Raw genomic sequence first — 18163 nt, 5'->3', positions numbered from 1 at the left:
TCTATCCCCTGGTCAGATCACTTTCTGATAACTACCACCCTCACTACAAAAAAACAATCTCCCTCCCCACAGCACCTTTCCTCTTTTCAATTCAGGAAACCTTGTGCTTCTGAGACCCTCAGTGAACATCTCTCCAAGGAAATCTCGAACTTAGATCTATCCAACCCTAACACAGCAGTGCTATCATGGCACAAGATCACTGAAGAGGTAGCAAACAAACTCTGCCCATTAATCACAAAACTAAGCAACACGACAAAAAAAGGAAACCAACCTTGGTTTTCCAACGATCTCAAACGGATAAAACAAGAATTACGCCACAAAGAAAATAAATGGCGCAAAGCACCTTCCACCACTACACTATTGTCATACAAAGGAACACTACATTACTACAGGACTTCCATTCTAAAAGCAAAAAGAGAATACTTCGGTAAAAAAATCCATGATATCCAATTTGATGCAAAAACCCTCTTTGCATATGTCTCTCAAATAACAAAGTCTCTACCACCGTCGATACCTGACGAACAAGCTCAGTCCAAAGCAAATGAGCTAGCCCTTTTCTTTCAGCAGAAGATTTCAAACACACTTGCTCTCCTTCCTACCAAGACTGACTACAACACCTCATTCGATAACACCTACATTCTTAAGGGAGTCAAATTCGATAAATTCGAATTAATATCGACCAAAGAGATCGAATCCATTCTTAAAAGGCAGAAACCATCCAGCCACCCATCGGACAACATTCCTTCCAAGCTACTGCTACTTATTCCTAATATAATCTCTGGTCCCTTAACCAAAATCATAAACTGCTGCTTAACTCAAGGACCTCTACCCAGATAATCTAAAAAATGCCTCCCTGAAACCACTCCTCAAGAAACATAACCTAGACCCTGGTGTGCTGGCAAATTTCCGCCCTATCTCTAATCTACCATTTCTAGCCAAAATCACAGAAAAATTGGTCAACATCCAGCTCTCGGATTATTTAGAAGATCACAACTTACTTTTCCCTTCCCAATATGGGTTTCGCAAATCTCGCAGCACAGAAACCCTACTCATATCTCTAACTGACCATATTCTTATGGGTCTAGACAAAGGACACTCCTTTCTCCTAATCCTTTTAGACATTTCGGCGGCTTTTGACACAGTCAACCACCCCATCCTCTTGAATCGCCTCTCAGACATAGGCATTTCAGGAACAGTCCACAATTGGTTCAAGTCGTTCCTCAGTAATAGACGTTTTAAAGTCAAAATAAACAATAAAGAATCACCATCTACAAATTCTTCCCTTGGCGTACCACAAGGTTCATCCCTATCACCTACCCTTTTCAATATTTACCTCCTTCCCCTTTGCCAACTGTTAACCAGTCTTAACCTTATTCACTACATTTATGCGGACGATGTCCAGATTTTGATTCCCATAACAGAATCTATTAACAAATCCATCGCACTCTGGAACAACAGCTTACAAGCCATCACTAATCTCCTCAACAGTCTAAACCTGGTCATCAATGCCTCTAAGACTGAACTCCTCCTCATTTCCTCCAACCAAGAAAACCCCTCGTCACAGATCCATCACAAACACCTTCTCACCCACACTCATGTGAGAGACCTTGGAGTAATTATAGACAACCGTCTTAACCTAAAGAATATGATCAAAACCACAACTAAAGAGTGCTTCTACAGACTTCAAGTGTTAAAAAGACTCAAACCTCTCCTATTTTTTCATGACTTTAGGACTGTTCTTCAATCCCTAATATTTGCCAAAATTGACTACTGCAGCTCTCTCCTCATTGGCCTTCCCAACTCAACAACCAAGCCCTTACAGATGATACAAAACGCTGCAGCGAGAATTTTAACAAGCACCAACCAGAGAGACCACATTACGCCCGTCCTCCGTAATTTACATTGGTTACCAGTCAGTCACAGGGCTCTGCACAAAGCTTTATCTCTAATTCACAAATCAATTCATAGCTTCCTCCATCTTGACCTCGAATTCCCACTCAAACTCCACACTTCCAACAGACCAATGAGAGAAACCTACAAAGGAGCACTACAACCCCCACCTTCTAAAGCTACACGACTCATCTCTACCAGAGACCGAGCTTTTTCCACAGCAGGTCCAGCCATCTGGAACAACCTACCTGCAGAACTCAGAATGGAACCGTGCCTACCAACATTTAAAAAAAAACTCAAAACTTGGCTCTTCTTACAAGCCTTCCCTCATCCTTCAAACTTTCACTAGACAACTACAACTACTCAGCATTGAATTTGGAACTTCGCCCCTTCAATATTCTCATCAGTTACTAGTCTCCTAGTATTTTAATTTAATACATTCTTAAGGTTTCTCTTTTTCCAGCTGAATTCAGCTTCCTAGTTCATGGTCCTTGTTATTATGTAACTTTCTTACTTTTCTGCTTTACCGCCACTAATTATAAAAAGTTGTTCCTTTGTTATGTTATGTTACACTGATCTACCCCTGTTCGATGTAAACCGACCTGATATGGTATTTAACCTTGAAGGTCGGTATAGAAAAATGTTAAATAAATAAATAAATTTGGGGGTTGAGGGTGAGCCACCAGTCCCTTAGAATTGCGTTATTTGCAGATAACATTCTTCTTTTTGTGGGTAGGCCTCATATTAGCTTTCCGGTGATTATTAGTCTTTTTGAACAATTTCAGTGGGCGGCGGGTATTAGAATCAATTTTGGGAAGTCGGAAGCTTTGGCCCTGAAACCCCAGCTGCAGAACTCATGGGTAGGCACCTTTCCTCTCAAGTGGGCGCCTGATAAGCTGAAGTACCTGGGCATCTGGATTCCTAGAGATTTAGGGTGCCTGTACAAACTTAATGTCACTAGCCTTCTGGAGCGGATACGATCACAATTGGAGGCCTGGGTCCCCCTTCCTCTATCATTTTTTGGCAGGTGTGCTCTCATTAAAATGATCATAGCCCCTAAGATCTTTTATGTTCTTTCCATGGTCCCATGTTGGCTGCGGGAGGGGGACCTTAAGCGTTTGTACACTGCGCTACAGCAATTCTTATGGAAAGGGAAGAGGACACACCTCAGTTACATGACTATGACGCGCTCCCGGGACAAGAGGGGGGGTATGGCTTGCCGGATCTTCGATTGTATAATGCTGCGTGCCAATTGCGCTTTGTGGGAGAATGGCTTACGGGAGATTACAATTATTGTGAATCAGGATTACTGAGTGGGATGGTTGCTCCCTGGTCACCACTAAGCCTTATCCAATCGAGTGCAATTGAGCGCCGCAAGCTAGACTACCCCAGAGTACTGTTGTCCCCTTGTATTTATGCCTGGGCGGTGGTTACGTAGGCAGGGGGTGTGGAGGGGAGCAACCTCGTTGCTGGTGCCTCTGACGGGGAATGTGAGATTTATGCCAGGACGTGACTGTGGGGCTTTGTTTCATAAGTGGGCACGTAATGGAGCTATGTTTGCTTTTCATTTTTATGACCATGATACTTATGTATTGTTTAACTTTGCTACCCTGGCTAAAAATTACCGATTGCCGGCTAACCATTTTTTCGCATACCTACAAACCCGCCACTATCTGACTTCCTTTAAATGGACGCCTGAAGAGGTGGGGAAGGAGTCATCCTTCGCTACTAAAGTATTCGATACAGCTAATCTTGCCAACACCATGACGGGATGGGCTAAACTTGGTAGAATGATGCAGACGGACAGTTGTTTGGACTTCTTGGCGCCTAAATGGACTGCTATTCTTGGCGAGCCAATTACTGTGCTGTATTTAATATACTGTTTTGAAGCTGTGCATCGCCAGCTTCCTGACATTGGTCTCCGGAAAGTGCAATTCCGAATCCTACATAATGTGTATCGTGATGATGTGCAGAGGTTCAAGATGGGTAGCACAGATTCTCCCCTTTGTATTAAGTGTGCCCGGGAGGACGGCACGCTGGTACACCAGCTGTATCACTGTGTTGCGACCGTCGCTGCTCGACGTCTCCACTCCGCCCTCTTCAACTCTTTGGCGACTCCCTCTTGCTCAAATGGAAGGTTGGCTGCCGCGGCGTCTCTCTGCCGTCTTCCTCCGGTGTCCCCGGAGCGGCTCGATGCTGCGATCCGCCATGATTCACAAGTGCCTAAGGGCGCACGCGCGGCCCCGACTGATGTACCAGCAGTGGCGCGAACCTCAGGGGCGTCCCCCTGAGATGATGTCATCAGTACCGGATATATAAGGTCTCAAAAATCGCTAACTAATCGAGTTAGCAAGGAGTTGGATACGGACCAGTTTCGCACTCTCCTAGCTACTCTGCCTCCTCGGACTTATCAGGGGTACCCATTCCTCGGGGGCCTCACTCTCTCTTTGTTTTTCAGGTCACAGTCAGGAACCGGCACTCGCTCCTCGAGGGCCCATGTTCCCGGACTGGTTGCTGAATACTCATTCTGTCTGGAAGTCATCGCTGCCTTCTACACCAGTGAGTTATCTTCTCTCTCTCAGAGCTTTCCCTGGAACCAGGTACTCGCTCCTCGAGGGCCTAACCTATTCCAACACCTGGACTACTTCTAGAGCTATTGTGTGAGTGTTACCATCAAGGCTCTGTTCCTGAACTCTGCATACCCTGCCTACTCACTATATTCAGTTTCTCTACAGCTCAGTTATCCAGGATTGCTGTTCCAGTACCTGAGGGACTACAGCCCAGCTCACTACTGCCACCTCTGGTGGTTCAATATACTGTTTAATAAAAGAACTAGTGTGTGTCTGTCTCCATACTCTGAGCCTGACCGGTGGTCCCTCTCGGGATCTTACCCCGGGGGCATGGTCATCTGCCACCGGCCCAAGGATCCACCCACAACTACCTCAAACACTGTCAAACTCTGCAACCCTTTTAGTCCACTGTGTTTGGTGTTATTTTTCACTGCACTGGAACGTTGCCACCCCCATCTGGGAAATTCAGTCCACAGGCATGTACTACCGACACCAGCAGCTCTAAGGACAAATTTAGCAGAATAGCGACTTTGCTGGCCTGTCGCATCATATTGTCGGTATGGGCAGAGCCACATATGGCCCCATCTACAGCGGTGTGGTTCCAGCGTATGGCCTCAATATTGCAGTTGAAACGCCTTGACTTTTTGAAAGGACACCGGAAGTGCGATAAACTGTATGGCGCTTGTTGGACTCAGTGTGTGTGTCTATTGCGAGCGAGTGTTCAAGCTGGACTACAGGAGAGTGGCTTTACTACTGATTGGATACAATCCATGGTCTCTGAGAAAAGGGGGGTGGGGGGCGGGCAGAAGGAAGGGAGGGGGCAAGGGAGTGGTAGCCGGGGGATGGTGTGAGTGTGGTTGTCTGACCATGGGCTGGGGAGGGCGGGGCTCGGGTTGGGAACAGAAAAATCAAGGATAAAATGTGATGGGAAAGAAATGCACCAGCTGTTTTCTAGTTGGCTATTACTGCCTTGGATTGCTATTATACTGTTATGTCGCTGTTTTCCGTTGTTGTGAGCCTGCTTCTGTTCTGTATGAGCTCTTGCCAATAAAAATTATTTTGAAAAAACCCCCCCCACAGATCAGTCCAGGATCCTGCCCAGGTGCTACTGCCGAAAGACTGATATACCAACGGTTAGCTGCTGTACATAGGGAATCTATCCAAATGATTCTATAATATTTTAGTTTTTGTTATGAACCGTGGTTCAAACCTGATTTCTAGGTATTGGGGTCGTTTGTTTCAGACCCTTGAGGGAGTTTTTTCCTGTTCGCCCTTGTTTCGGGAATTAGATGGCTTTTTGTGAATTATACTTTGCTTGGGTATCGATAAATACTGATGAGCTGCAGGTGGCACACTTGGGATACCAGTGCCTCGAAGCTTTGCTCTCTGACTCCATCTACTGGTGGGAGTGCATAACTCACTGGTCTGGACTGATCTGTGGTATTACAGGAACGAAAATTAGCAGGTAAGGACCAATTTTCCTTTCATCGGCAATCGCTGGGGTGAGTAAGGGCAACTTCTCCCGCCATAGCAGCAGCTCTGGGGGTCTGGGCCAGCACTGGGAGGGACCCTAGAGGTGCGCGCTTGACTCGGGGCTATTTTTAGTATTCAGCCATGGCTGCACCATGGTGCCTCCCACAAGATGTGGGAAAGCATGCAGGGCCTGTGTTGTGACACGGTCTCTCCTTGATTTGGCTGCTTTGTGTGCCAGATGTGTCTCCTTTGTGTGCCAGATGTGTCTCCAGAGGGGAAGGCACCTCCACGTGAGGCAAAGAGAGTAAATGTTGCACCTTATCATTGAGACCCATACAGGAGGCCCCGCGGGGGGTGGTGGTTCCGAGGAGATGGTGGCCATTTTGACTGTCCAGCATAGAGGGTAGGCAGCAGCGAAGTAGTTTACAGACTCCCCTCCCCCGCTGTTCCCAGTGCAGATGCACTCATGAGGGGACATGGGGAAATTGGAAGCCAGAGAAGGATGGAATGGACAAAGGGTCCTCTTATTCTGAGGAATTTTTCCTCAGACTTTGTTCTTCTGCTCCACTGAGTTATTAAGGCAAGGAAGGAGGTGGTAAGTAAACAGGCGATCTCCCAGAAGTCTTAGCGCTCAGGTAGGAAGCCTAAGGCAGACACGAAGACAGGATGGGCGCACAACGCAGCATATTATTGAGCGCATATTGTATATTATTGAGCACATATTGCTGACCGCATATTATTGAGCGCATATTGTATATTGAGCGCATATTATTGTTGAGCGCATATTGCCGACGGCATATTATTGAGCGCATATTATTGGCAGCATAAGCGCAAGACGTGATGGAACATTTAAACGCCCTGGCGTCCCCAGAGGCGGCACCTCCTGGTTCCGGCGTGAAAGCTCTCGGCCTCTGCTCAGCGTGCCAGCTTAGTGCCACGCAGAGCGAGGAGCCAGACTCCCTTTGTGCCCAATGTGAGGAGGCCGTGGGAGCCTCGGGCCAGGGCCCGTCTCAACCGAGGTTTACCGACAGTTCCCCAGGGGCCACCCCGGATCTAGCGGGGCGTCCTGAACAGCCAGGAATTCCGGGGGACTTGGTACCCCGACGGCTAGAAACCGCTTCCATTTCCTGGGTGGACTTATTTAAGGGAATCCATGCCTTTGTACAGATGCAGTCAGCTTCCCGTCCAGGCCCTGCTGCCGCTTCAGTTGACCCTGCCCCTGGACCTTCTCGCCCTTATCGCGTCGGACGGAGTTGACTATTCCAGGCCCCACTACCATGGAGGCATCCACGTAGAACCCCCTGCTGGAGGGTCTTCGTCCCACAGCCCGCCATTTTCCCTTCCTGCAAGCGGCGCAACAGCTGATCAATTTGGAGTGGAATGCGCTGGAGGCCTCATTCAAAGGGGGTCGGGCCCTATCTGGCATGTACCCCCTGGACCCGGCAATCAAGGATATGCTGGCGTGCCCTAAGGTGGACGCCTTGGTTAGCGCTGTGGTCAAGTGCACTACCATTCCAGTGGAGGGGGGGCGCCCTCAAGGAGGCTTATGACCGACGCCTGGACGCCATCCTGAAGCAAACCTTTGAGGTGGCAGCTCTGTCTCTGCGAATAGCAACCTGCTGCACAGTGGTAACGCGTTCCTGTTTGTCACAGGTCAGGAACAATGCGCCGGCAGCAGACATGGAGTCAGCTCTCTCGTTCCTTACGGATGCCGCCTCCGACCTAGTCCGTACAACAGCCAAGGGGGTCTCATCCTCAGTAGCAGCCAGGAGGCAGCTCTGGATACGGAACTGGTCAGCCGACGCTCCTTCTAAGACACGTCTCACTAGAATGCCGTTCAAGGGGTCTCTTCTGTTCGGCAGCGACCTAGATAAACTGGCCAGCACATGGGGTGCCTCTCCAGTACCTCGACTGCCGGAAGACAGGTCCAAGAGGAACCAGCGCACCTTTCAGAGGCCCTCCAGAGGTAGAAGCTTCTAAGCTTCACTCCCTATAGGAGTCGCTACCAGGCACCTCGTCCTCAGGCCAGGAACCAGTCCTTTCGGACCAAGCAGCATAAGAGGGAAGCCGGCTCGGGTTCGGGTCCCGGCCGCACCCCACAATGAGAATCAGCCGATCCATCCGGGGGACGAAGCCATAGGGGGCAGGTTAACCCTCTTCTACCCCAGATGGGTCGAGATTACGTCGGACCAGTGGGTCCTCGCCATCATCCGAGAGGGGTATTATCTGGATTTCCATCACATCCCTCCGGACAGGTTTGTGGAATCTCCGTGTCCAATCCACAAGAAGGCAGCATTGGAAGCTACCCTGGCGAGGCTCCTGTCCTTGAAAGCCATAATCCCAGTACCTGCATGGGAAATGGATTCTGGGCACTATTCCATTTATTTCATGGTACCCAAGAAAGAAGGCACTTTCCGGCCCGTATTGGACCTCAAGTCAGTCAATCGATACTTAAGGGTCCCCGAGGTTTCGCATGGAAACTCTGCGCTCAGTCAAGAGCGCAGTACAGCCAGGGGAATTCCTCACGGCCTTAGACTTGTCAGAAGCCTACCTGCATATCCCGATCCATCGGGATCATCAGCGCTACCTACGCTTCAAGGTTCTGGGACGACACTTCCAATTCCGGGCTTTGCCCTTCGGGTTAGCCACGGCGCCACAGACCTTCACCAAGGTGATCGTAGCAGTAGCAGCGGCGCTCAGACGGGAAGGAATCCTGGTCCATCCCTACCTAGACGATTGGCTGATCAGAGCGAAATCACGAGAGGAGAGCCATCGGGCAAACAGAGTGATCGCCCTTCTGGAAAGCCTGGGATGGGTAGTCAACCTAAGCAAGAGTTGCCTACAGCCTTCCCAATCACTGGAATACCTGGGAGTCCGGTTCTACACCCAGGCAAAGTCAGCCTAACCACCAAGAGAAGGTTAAAGCTCCAGACCCGTCTATGGTCCTTGATGGGAGCCAGCCGGCCCATAGCCTGGGATTACCTGCAGGTTCTCGGTCTTATGGCATCCACCCTGGAAGTGGTACCATGGGCAAAGGCCCATATGAGACCGTTACAACACTCCCTCCTCTCTCGGTGGAACTCACGTGTACAGAACTACACCCTGCATCTACCTCTACCCGCCAGGGTACGGACCCAGCTATGGTGGCGGTTGCAGTCCGACCAGACGAGCAGGGGGTCGAAGATGTCCTCCCCCACGTGGACTCTGCTCACCACAGACGCCAACCTGAGCGGATGGAAAGCACACTGCGAAGAGCTCACCGCCCAAGGGCGGTGGAACAGAGAAGAGTCTGGGTGGAACATCAACCGCCTAGAGGCACGGGCAGTCCGATTAGCCTGCCTGCGATTTGCTCACAGATTGAAGAACAGAGCAGTCAGAGTGATGTCCGACAACGCCACCACGGTGGCATACATCAACTGACAGGGCGGAATCAGAAGCCAACAAGTGTCTCTAGAGATAGCCCCGCTGATGGCTTGGGCAGAGGCGAATCTCCAGGACATCTCCGCCGTCCACATTGCAGGAAGGGACAACACCGCGGCAGACTTCCTCAGCAGGGAAAACCTAAGTCCGGGAGAATGGCAGCTGTCCCCCACAGACTTCCAGATGATTGTGGATCAGTGGGGGACTCCGGTCATGGACTTACTAGCGGACAGGTCCAATGCTCAAGTTCCCAGATACTTCAGCCGCAAGCGAGATCCGTTCTCTCGTGGGATCGATGCCCTGGTTCAGCCATGGCCTCCGGGGACCCCGCTGTACGCCTTTCCTCCGTGGCCCCTGCTGGGCGCCCTTATACACAAGATTCAGAGGCACAGAGGCCAAGAAGACTGGCCAAGAAGACCCTGGTACGTGGACATGAGAAGACTACTGGCAGGGGAGCCTCTTCCCCTGCCCCCTCTCAGGGACCTGCTACGTCAAGGTCCCATCCTCCACGAGGATCTGGCTCAATTCTCTCTTACGGTCTGGCCCTTGAGAGCCCGCTGGATCAAGGAAGTTATCAGAGCGGCCTACGTAGAGGCCAGGAAGTCACCACCTCTGCAGGTCAAGGCTCATTCCACCAGAGCGCAAGCGGCCTCTTGGGCAGAATCTAGGATGCTGTCACTCGCAGAAATATGTAAGGCGGCAATATGGTCCTCCCTCCATACCCTTTCCAGATTTTACCGCCTGGATGTTCAGGCCAGGGAGGACACAGCATTTGCGAGGGCAGTCCTACGCGGTCCTCAGGCAGCCTCCCGCCCAGTCCGGGAGTAAAGCTTTTGTAAGTCCCACTTGTTCTGAGTCCATCTGGCTACATGCTAGGAAATGTTGAGATTACTTACCTGATAATCTCCTTTTCCTTAGTGTAGAGAGATGGACTCAGCATCCCGCCCGGCTGCCGGTGTACATGGGTTTCACCGATTCCAGGTACACCATGTCATTTTCTTACATAAGAGCGTCCACTCTACCAGGTGTCGACGCCTTCCGGTTGGAAGCACTGGCGGTCTCCAGCTACTATCAATCGGTCAGGGGAATCCTGTTTCACTAATTCATTGATCGTCAGTACACATATATCCATAACAGCTTTTGCAAGGAAGATTACTGAGTTGCTTCACTTCCTGTGGGGGTATATGTACCCGTGCTGACGTCAGATCCGTCTCCAACTGCTATCACGAGCACACTATACCCACTTGTTCTGAGTCCATCTGTCTACACTAAGGAAAAGGAGATTATCAGGTAAGTAATCTCAACATTTTTCACTATTTACTGGTTCCTTTCTGTTAAGTTTGCTTCCTCCCTATTTTCTACTTACTATTCTATCCGTTATCCTGTTGTCCCCTCCCCTGTTTATTGTAATTTTCCTCCTTTTTGTTATAATGTAAACCAATATGTGTATTTTAATGTCGGTATAAAAAAAGCTGTTAAATAAATAAATGGTGATGGTCTCCAGGAGGGCCTGCAAAGATGATCCTCAAGATGATCCTCAAGATGATCCGGGTGTTGATCCTGATGTGGATGTGGTTCCTGCTGTGGATGGCGATGATCCTAGGGTGGTGAGGTCATTTTGTAAAGAGGAATGACGCCCTATCTTTCCCCATGTGCAGGAGGAGATCGGGATCAAGGTCACGCAGGAAAACTCTGACAGTGAAGGGGTGTATCCTGCCGTGGATGGGTTGCGTGAGCCACTTGAGACTTTTTCTTTGCCAAAGAAGGTGAAGAAGCTGATTGACTGTGAGTGGGATTCCCTGGAGGCCGGTCTGAAGGTGTCCAGTGCCATGGTCTTTCAGAGTTGATGACATTAAAGGATGTCCAGGACTGGAAGCTAGAGATCTTGTTAAAACGGCTATTTGAGGTCTTTGCTCTGAGCCTTTGAGCTGCAGTCTGTGCTAGCCTAATGCAGAGAGCTTGTTTGTGCTGGGTGCAAAAGGAGCAGAAGATAGGGACCTCTGCAGATTCCAGCCTGGAGGCTTGGTTGGAAGCGGGGGTGGCCTATGTGGTGGATGCCCTGTATGATATGGTTCAGATGTCAGCCAGGAATATGGTGTTCGCGAAAGCCGCTTGAATAATCCTGTGGGTACGTAATTGCTCGGCAGATATGTGGTCAAAAGTACAGCTTTGTAGTCTCCCCTTCAGAGGAAAGCTGCTGTTTGGGGAGGATCTGGTGAAGCTGATGAAGGATTTGGTGGAATCAGAAGGAAACAAATTGCCCAAAGATAAGAAAGTGAGCAAGAAGACCTTTTTGCCGCGTGCTTGCTTTCAGGAAATGAGATTTCACTCCAACAGCAGTTCTTCCGGACACACCCAGAAGCAAGGTACAGGAAGGCAGCAATCCTTTCGAGAGACACATAGACTGGCCAGAGGTAGCTCCGGACAGAGCTCTCGAGGCACTAAATCCATCCAATGAAGGTGGGCTGGTCTACTCCTCCCTGGAAGCTGTCAGAGGAAGATTGTCCTGTTTTTACGAGGAATGGACCAGAATTACTTCCGTTCAGTGAGTTCTGGAAGTGATAAGGGATGGCTACCCCTTAGAATTTTCACACCCCATCAAGGAAGCCTATGTGATGTCCCGTTGCACTTCACCTATCAAGTGGGTGGTGGTGCAGGACATGTTGCTGAGGCTGCAGCGCTTGGGAGCCATCATCCCGGTTCCTCGGGGAGAACAAGGTCAAGGAAGATATTTGGTTTATTTTGTGGTTCCCAAGAAGGAGGGCTCCTTTTGGCCCATTCTAGATCTGCAAAAGTTCAGTGTGCCTTTGCGGGTGCTGCACTTTCGTATGGAGACGGTGTGGACAGTGATTGCAGTGGTGCGTAAAGGAGGAGTTTCTCGTGTCCTTGGATCTAACGGAAGCATATCTGCACATTCCCATCCAAGCAGACCATCAAATGTTTCTGCACTTCTCGGTGCTAGGAGAACATTTTGAGTTTTGAGAACGTTCACGAAGGTGCTGGTGGTGGCGGCCCTCAGAAGGGAGGGGATCCTAATGCATCTGTACCTGGACAATTGGCTAATTCAGGTGAAGTCAGAAATGGAGTTCACTGTTCCATTCGATGAGTCACAGAGCGCCTAAGGTCCCTGGGCTGTGTGATAAACCTGGTGAAGAGCCACCTGGAGTTATCTCAGTCCTTAGAATATCTGGGGGCGTGATTCGACCCCAGTTAAGCAAGGTGTTTCTTACCCCAGAGAAGGGTGGTCAAGTTGCAGACGCAAGTAGTTCGGCTGGTGGATCTGTCGGTTCCCAAAGTCTGAGATTATTTACAAGTACTAGGTTCCATGGCGTCCACCCTGGAATTTGTGCCATGGCATGCGAGCTCTCCAGAAGGCACTTCTGTCCCATTGAAATCTGTTGTCGGAGACGTTTTCAGCTACTGTTGCCATTCCAGAGGGAATCCAGATCCAGTCTCTTGTGGTGTCTGTCGCGTCCCAATATGGAGAAGGACGTGGATATAGAAGTTCCAGACTGGGTTGTGACCATAGATGCCAGCTGGGGAGCGATGTGTCAGGGATTGGAGGCCCAAGGGCAGTGATTGCTGGTGGAGGCATCCTGAACAATCAATCATTTGGAAACAAGGGTTGTTCGCAGGACGTTACTTGTCTTTCTTCCTCAGATTCAGGGGCTTGCTGTGCGTGTATTCTCAGACAATACGATGACGGTGGCCTACATCAAATGGGGTGGAACGAAGAGTTGTTTAGTGGCTCAGGAGGTTCAGGAACCCGTTGCCTGGGCGGAACAACATCTAGCAGTATTAGCAGTTTTGCACATGGCAGACGTGGACAATGTGCAGGTTGATTATTTCAGCAGGTGCCAGCTGGACCCGGTCAAATGGAAGCTGTCAGCAGAGGCCTTTGCCTTCATTCGGCGCAGCTGGGGCGAACCCCAGTTCGATCTCATGACTACTCTGAAGAATGCCAAGGCGATCTGGTTTTTCAGCCACCGGAGGGAATTTGGCTCCGAAGGTATCGACTTTCTGGTTCAGCCGTAGCCAGTGAGATTTCTGCTGTATGTATTTCCCTCATGGTAGGTCAGGTGCTATGACGCATCAAACAACATCCAGGAAGAGTGATCCTGGTGATGTTGGAATGGCTGTGCCGTCCGTGGTTTGCAGATCTGCTTCAGCTGGCAGTAGACGGTCCCGTCCGGTTAAGCCGCCTGAAGGAATTGCTACATCAAGGGCCCATTTTTCAGGAGTAGGCAGATCGCTGCCTGGCTTTTGAGAGGTGGCGCTTCCGCTTGAAGGGGTATTCAGAGCCAGTGATTACTACTCTTCTTCAGGCTAGAATGTCTTCTACTTCTTTGGCATATATAGAGTCTGTAGAGTGTTTGGTTTGGGGTCCATGACACTGATCCTTTGCAGGAAGGCTGGGTTTTTTGGGTTTTTTTTTGCAAGATGGCTTGTCAAAGGGTTTAGCCTATAATTTTCTCCAGGTAGCAGCCTTGGGCTGTTTCTGAGGGAGGCTTCAAGAATGGCCGCTAGTGTCTCACCTAGACATGGTATGCCCTCTGGTTTGTAGGATTTGACCATCTTGGAATCTTAATCTGGTTCTTCAGGTATTGTGTGGGCCTCCTTTTGAATCATTAAGAAGGGCATCTTTGAAAGACCTTACCTTGAAAGCTAGGTGATTTGTTCGGCTAGGTGAATTTCGGAGCTACAAACCTTATCATGCAGAGATTCTTTTTTGCGGATTTCGGATGATGGAGTCTCGTTGTGTATGGTGCCTTCCTTTTTACCCAAAGTCTTGTTGGCCTTTTATCTTAGCCAGACAGTGGAATTGTAACTGTTTTAGTTTGATAAGGAATAATTCACAGACACCAATTTAATAATAACTTTTAATAAGCAAATTGATAAAGTTGATTTGCTATATTCTTTTTAATGTTTCTTTAGTATACACTTAGAATATACAGTAAAGTATATAATTCCTTATCCAGTTATCTCTAGGAATCTTTCCAGAGATAATGAAATAAACGCAGAGAATTTCCCAGATATCTATACTTGATTAATATTGTATCAAATACTTACGATGTAAGTTGTAGCTGGCCAGGCTATTGATACTCACAGTGGGGAGGGAATTTAGCACTGTGAAACAGGATATCTTCTGGGCATGCGTTTCTCTCTCTCTCTGCCTCCAAAGCGATGATAAAGTTTTACCCTGTTTTATAATATCCCAAGTGAAATCCAGGACAAATGTTCTTTTCTGATTGGTCACAAATTGGAGCTCTTTTCCTCAAATATGGTTTTGTACCAGAATAACCAAGTTCTCTTGTCATATATGGTTTTGTGCCAGAATAGCCCCAGCCAACTAAGAATCGCTTATTAGCATGGCTCTTCCATATAGAAACAGTTGTTCTTTTGGGAGTTATTTCTGACCCAACCAATCAATGACTATAGCAATGACTGTATCCAGGGCTTCGGCTCTGGTTGATAGACAGACCCAAATGTAGGCTGTTTTAACTCACTCCAGATGTTGTTGTCAATCTTCCAACCTTCCAATGTCCAGCATCTCTGAGAAAAATTCGGAGACAGCACATCTTCAGCCTGTCACTAGTAAGTGTTAGCTGGCTTACTAGTTAAATCCACTGTATCCAATACAATATTAATTCAAATAAGGAAATCAAAGAAATAATCTCCTCATCATCCCACAGAATTACCAGGCTTTCCGTGTCTGACGTCTGGTTTGCCCCATGCAGGAGAGTGTCATTTTTTGGACATGCGTCGAGTCCTATTGCAGTATCTGAAGGTGTCAAATGACTTTTGGAGGTCGGACCAACTTGTTGTTTTATTCAAGGGATCAAAGAAAGGTTGCAAAGCGGCTAAGAGTTCAATTGCAAATGGTTGAAGGAAGCAATTATTTCAGTCTACGTTTGTAAGGGTCAGTTGGTCAAGGAAGGACTGTAGGCACATTCTACTAGGGTGCAGGCAGCCTCCTAGGCGGAGTGTCAATTGGTTTCTCCACAGGAGATTTGTCGAGCAGCAACTTGGTTGTCTTTGCACACTTTTACTAAACGTTACCATTTTGGATGTTAGGGCTCTGGAGGAGGCCACGTTTGGTGAAAGTGTGCTGCATGGGGTCCTTTGGGTTCCTACCCAGTGTAGAGGGACTTGGGCACATCACACTTGTCTGGACTGATCTGGGGTATGAACAGGAAAGGAAAATTGGTTCTTACCTGCTAATTTTCTTTTCTCGAATACCCCAGATCAGTCCAGACTCCCATCCCCTTATTGTTACGAAAGACTTTTCCCGCATCTGGATGCTGCTGGTGATGCAGAATTTGAATAAGTGATGCAGAACTGGAACAAGATTGTACATAGTTTAAACTTTTTGGAGATTGGAAGATTTTTCATTGCCCTAAGTTGAGGGTTCAATTTTGTTGGGGGTTCCAACTTTTTCCTCAGCTTGCTCTAGAGGGAGAAATCCTTGGAGTTTGGGAAAGCAGTTATCTTGGCTTGGGTACAAGTCAATACTGAGGGACTGCAGGTGGCATTCTCGGTTAAGTAGCAGTGTGCAAAGTTTTTATTCTCTGCCTCCATCTGCTAGTAGGGGGGGGGGGGGGCAAAACCCACTTGTCTGGACTGATCTGTGGTATTCCAGGAACAAAATTTAGCAGGTATAACCAATTTTCCTTTCACTGTTTATATACTGAATCTACCTTCTTACTTCTTTAGACTTCTGGCATTGGCATGCAGACAATTGAAAGTATATTTTTTGTTTGTATTAACAGTCTGCTTTTCAGTTAACAGGGATAATTTGGAATCTTTTAGCTCAGGTGATTCTTTACTTATAGGCACATGGACTACTTTTGCTTTTATTGAAACCTCTCTGTTAGGAAATCCTAACTCTCCTGCTTCATTAGTATCCTTTGAAGATATCTCCCTCCGAGCCATGTGCTGCTGAGCTACTGTCGGCCTTCCCCTTTGTTCTAGTTTAAAAGCTTCTGCTCTATCTCCTTTTTAAAGGAGATAGAGCAGCCTGGTTCCACCATGGTTAAGGTCAAGCCCATCCCTTCGGAAAAGACTCCCCCTTCCTCAAAAAGGTTCCCCAGTTCCTACAAAACTGAATCCTCCTTCCTTGCATCATCGTCTTATCCATGCATTGAGACTCTGGAGCTTTGCCTGCCTTTGGGGGCCTGTGCATGGAACAGGGAGCTTTTCAGAAAATGCTACCCTTGGCGGTTCTGGATTTTAGCTTTCTACTTAAGAGCCTAAATTTGGCTTCCAGAATCTCCCTCCCACATTTTCCTATGTCGTTGGTGCCCACATGTACCATGAAAGCCGGCTCCTCCCCAGCACTGTATAAAATCTTATCTATGGGATGCTTGAAGTCCGCCTCCTTCGTACCATGTAGGCATGTTACCAGGTGATCCTCGTGCCCACCAGCCACCCAGCTGTCTACATTCCTAATGATCGAATCACCAACTGTGATGGCCGACCTAACCCTTTTCTTCTGGGCAGTAGCCCTAGGAGACAACCTCTGTGCAAGAAGAAATTCCTTCACCTGGAGAGCAAGTCATTACTACAGGATCACTTCCTGCTGAACCAAGTTGATGCTTTTTGACCAGGAGACCTTCCTCCTCTAAGGCAGCACCAAGGCTGCCAAACTAGTGTTGGGACATGGCTACTATGTCCCTGAAGGTCTCATCTATATACCTCATCTATCTACCTCAGCTCCTCCGGGTCTGCTATTCTAGCCTGCAGAGATCGGACTCCTTATCTGAGAGCCAGAATCTGACTGCACCGGGTGCGCACATACAACATGTAACTGGCGGGTGTAAAGATATCATACATGTGACACTCAATGCAAAAGACTGGAAGGGCCCCCCTGCTGCTGGACTGCTGCCTTTATCTTGTTTGTTGAGCTGCTGGTTAAGTTTTGATTGCTATGAGAATAGGAATACATACAATTAGAGTCCTTTAAATTTATTGCCCAAGGTCACAAACAGAATTTTTATGTGCTTAAAAGTGGCTTTTAAATACTGCGGCCCTCAATGTGGGTAAAAGTACACACGCTGTTTTTCCTATGGGGAAAAGAGCTCAGGGCTTAAGTTGGGAGAGAAAAAATAAGCACATTGGTTTACTTTTGTAGCTGTGGTGTGCATGCCAGAGCACTAGCAAAAGATAACTCTGTGGGGATTTTCTTTTTGAATTTGAGCTTTCAGGACATACCCGTGGATCTGCAAGCTGCATCAAGGATCTGAAAATTGCCCCATTTATGTATTAGTTTGGTGACACATACAAATTATTTCAGCAAAGTTTCCTAAAGCTGAATCTTACATGGGTGTGGAAGAGCAAAACATTCCTTGCTGCTCTTGAGGAAAGATACAAAGAAGAAAAGAGAAGCAGGAAGTTATAGGGATTATCTGATTTTGATAGGATATAAAATGCAGCATCCTGTCACGAGACTGTGAGGAAAGACATCCCTTGCATTGGCATCCAGAGGAGAGAGGAAAGGGAAATTGAGAAGAGACAGCCACAGGAAATAATTACTTGATATTAAGGATTTGTAGTAGTGTAAAATAAATTTCTGGGACTTGATTTGATCCAGAAATTTAGCTCCAAAGGGTGGATGACCCATGGATTTTGCTGTGGGAATTGTTCCCTTTGAGAAGTAGTAGGAAATGAAAGCCTTGAGCAAATGGTATATTCTGTCAAAATTGTGTAGACTGTCTGTCTTGTAGGCCTTTTGCTGTTTTTTCCCATTTCTTAATGGTAACCCCTCTTTCCTTGCATTTGATTCCTCTCCATGATGCTTCTGGCTCGTCTTC

The 18163-nt window shown here is 48.1% G+C and overlaps 1 protein-coding gene across 3 annotated transcripts in view; it reads left to right on the top strand.

Annotated features, from left to right (window-relative positions):
* Positions 1-18163, top strand: part of GPAT2 (glycerol-3-phosphate acyltransferase 2, mitochondrial) — a 462570-nt gene that overhangs the window by 104040 nt on the left and 340367 nt on the right. The gene's annotated exons all lie outside the window — the stretch shown is intronic.

The sequence above is a fragment of the Rhinatrema bivittatum genome, chromosome 5 (assembly GCF_901001135.1).
Source record: "Rhinatrema bivittatum chromosome 5, aRhiBiv1.1, whole genome shotgun sequence".
Lineage (NCBI taxonomy): Eukaryota > Metazoa > Chordata > Amphibia > Gymnophiona > Rhinatrematidae > Rhinatrema > Rhinatrema bivittatum.
This window is presented reverse-complemented; position numbering and strand designations above follow the sequence as displayed.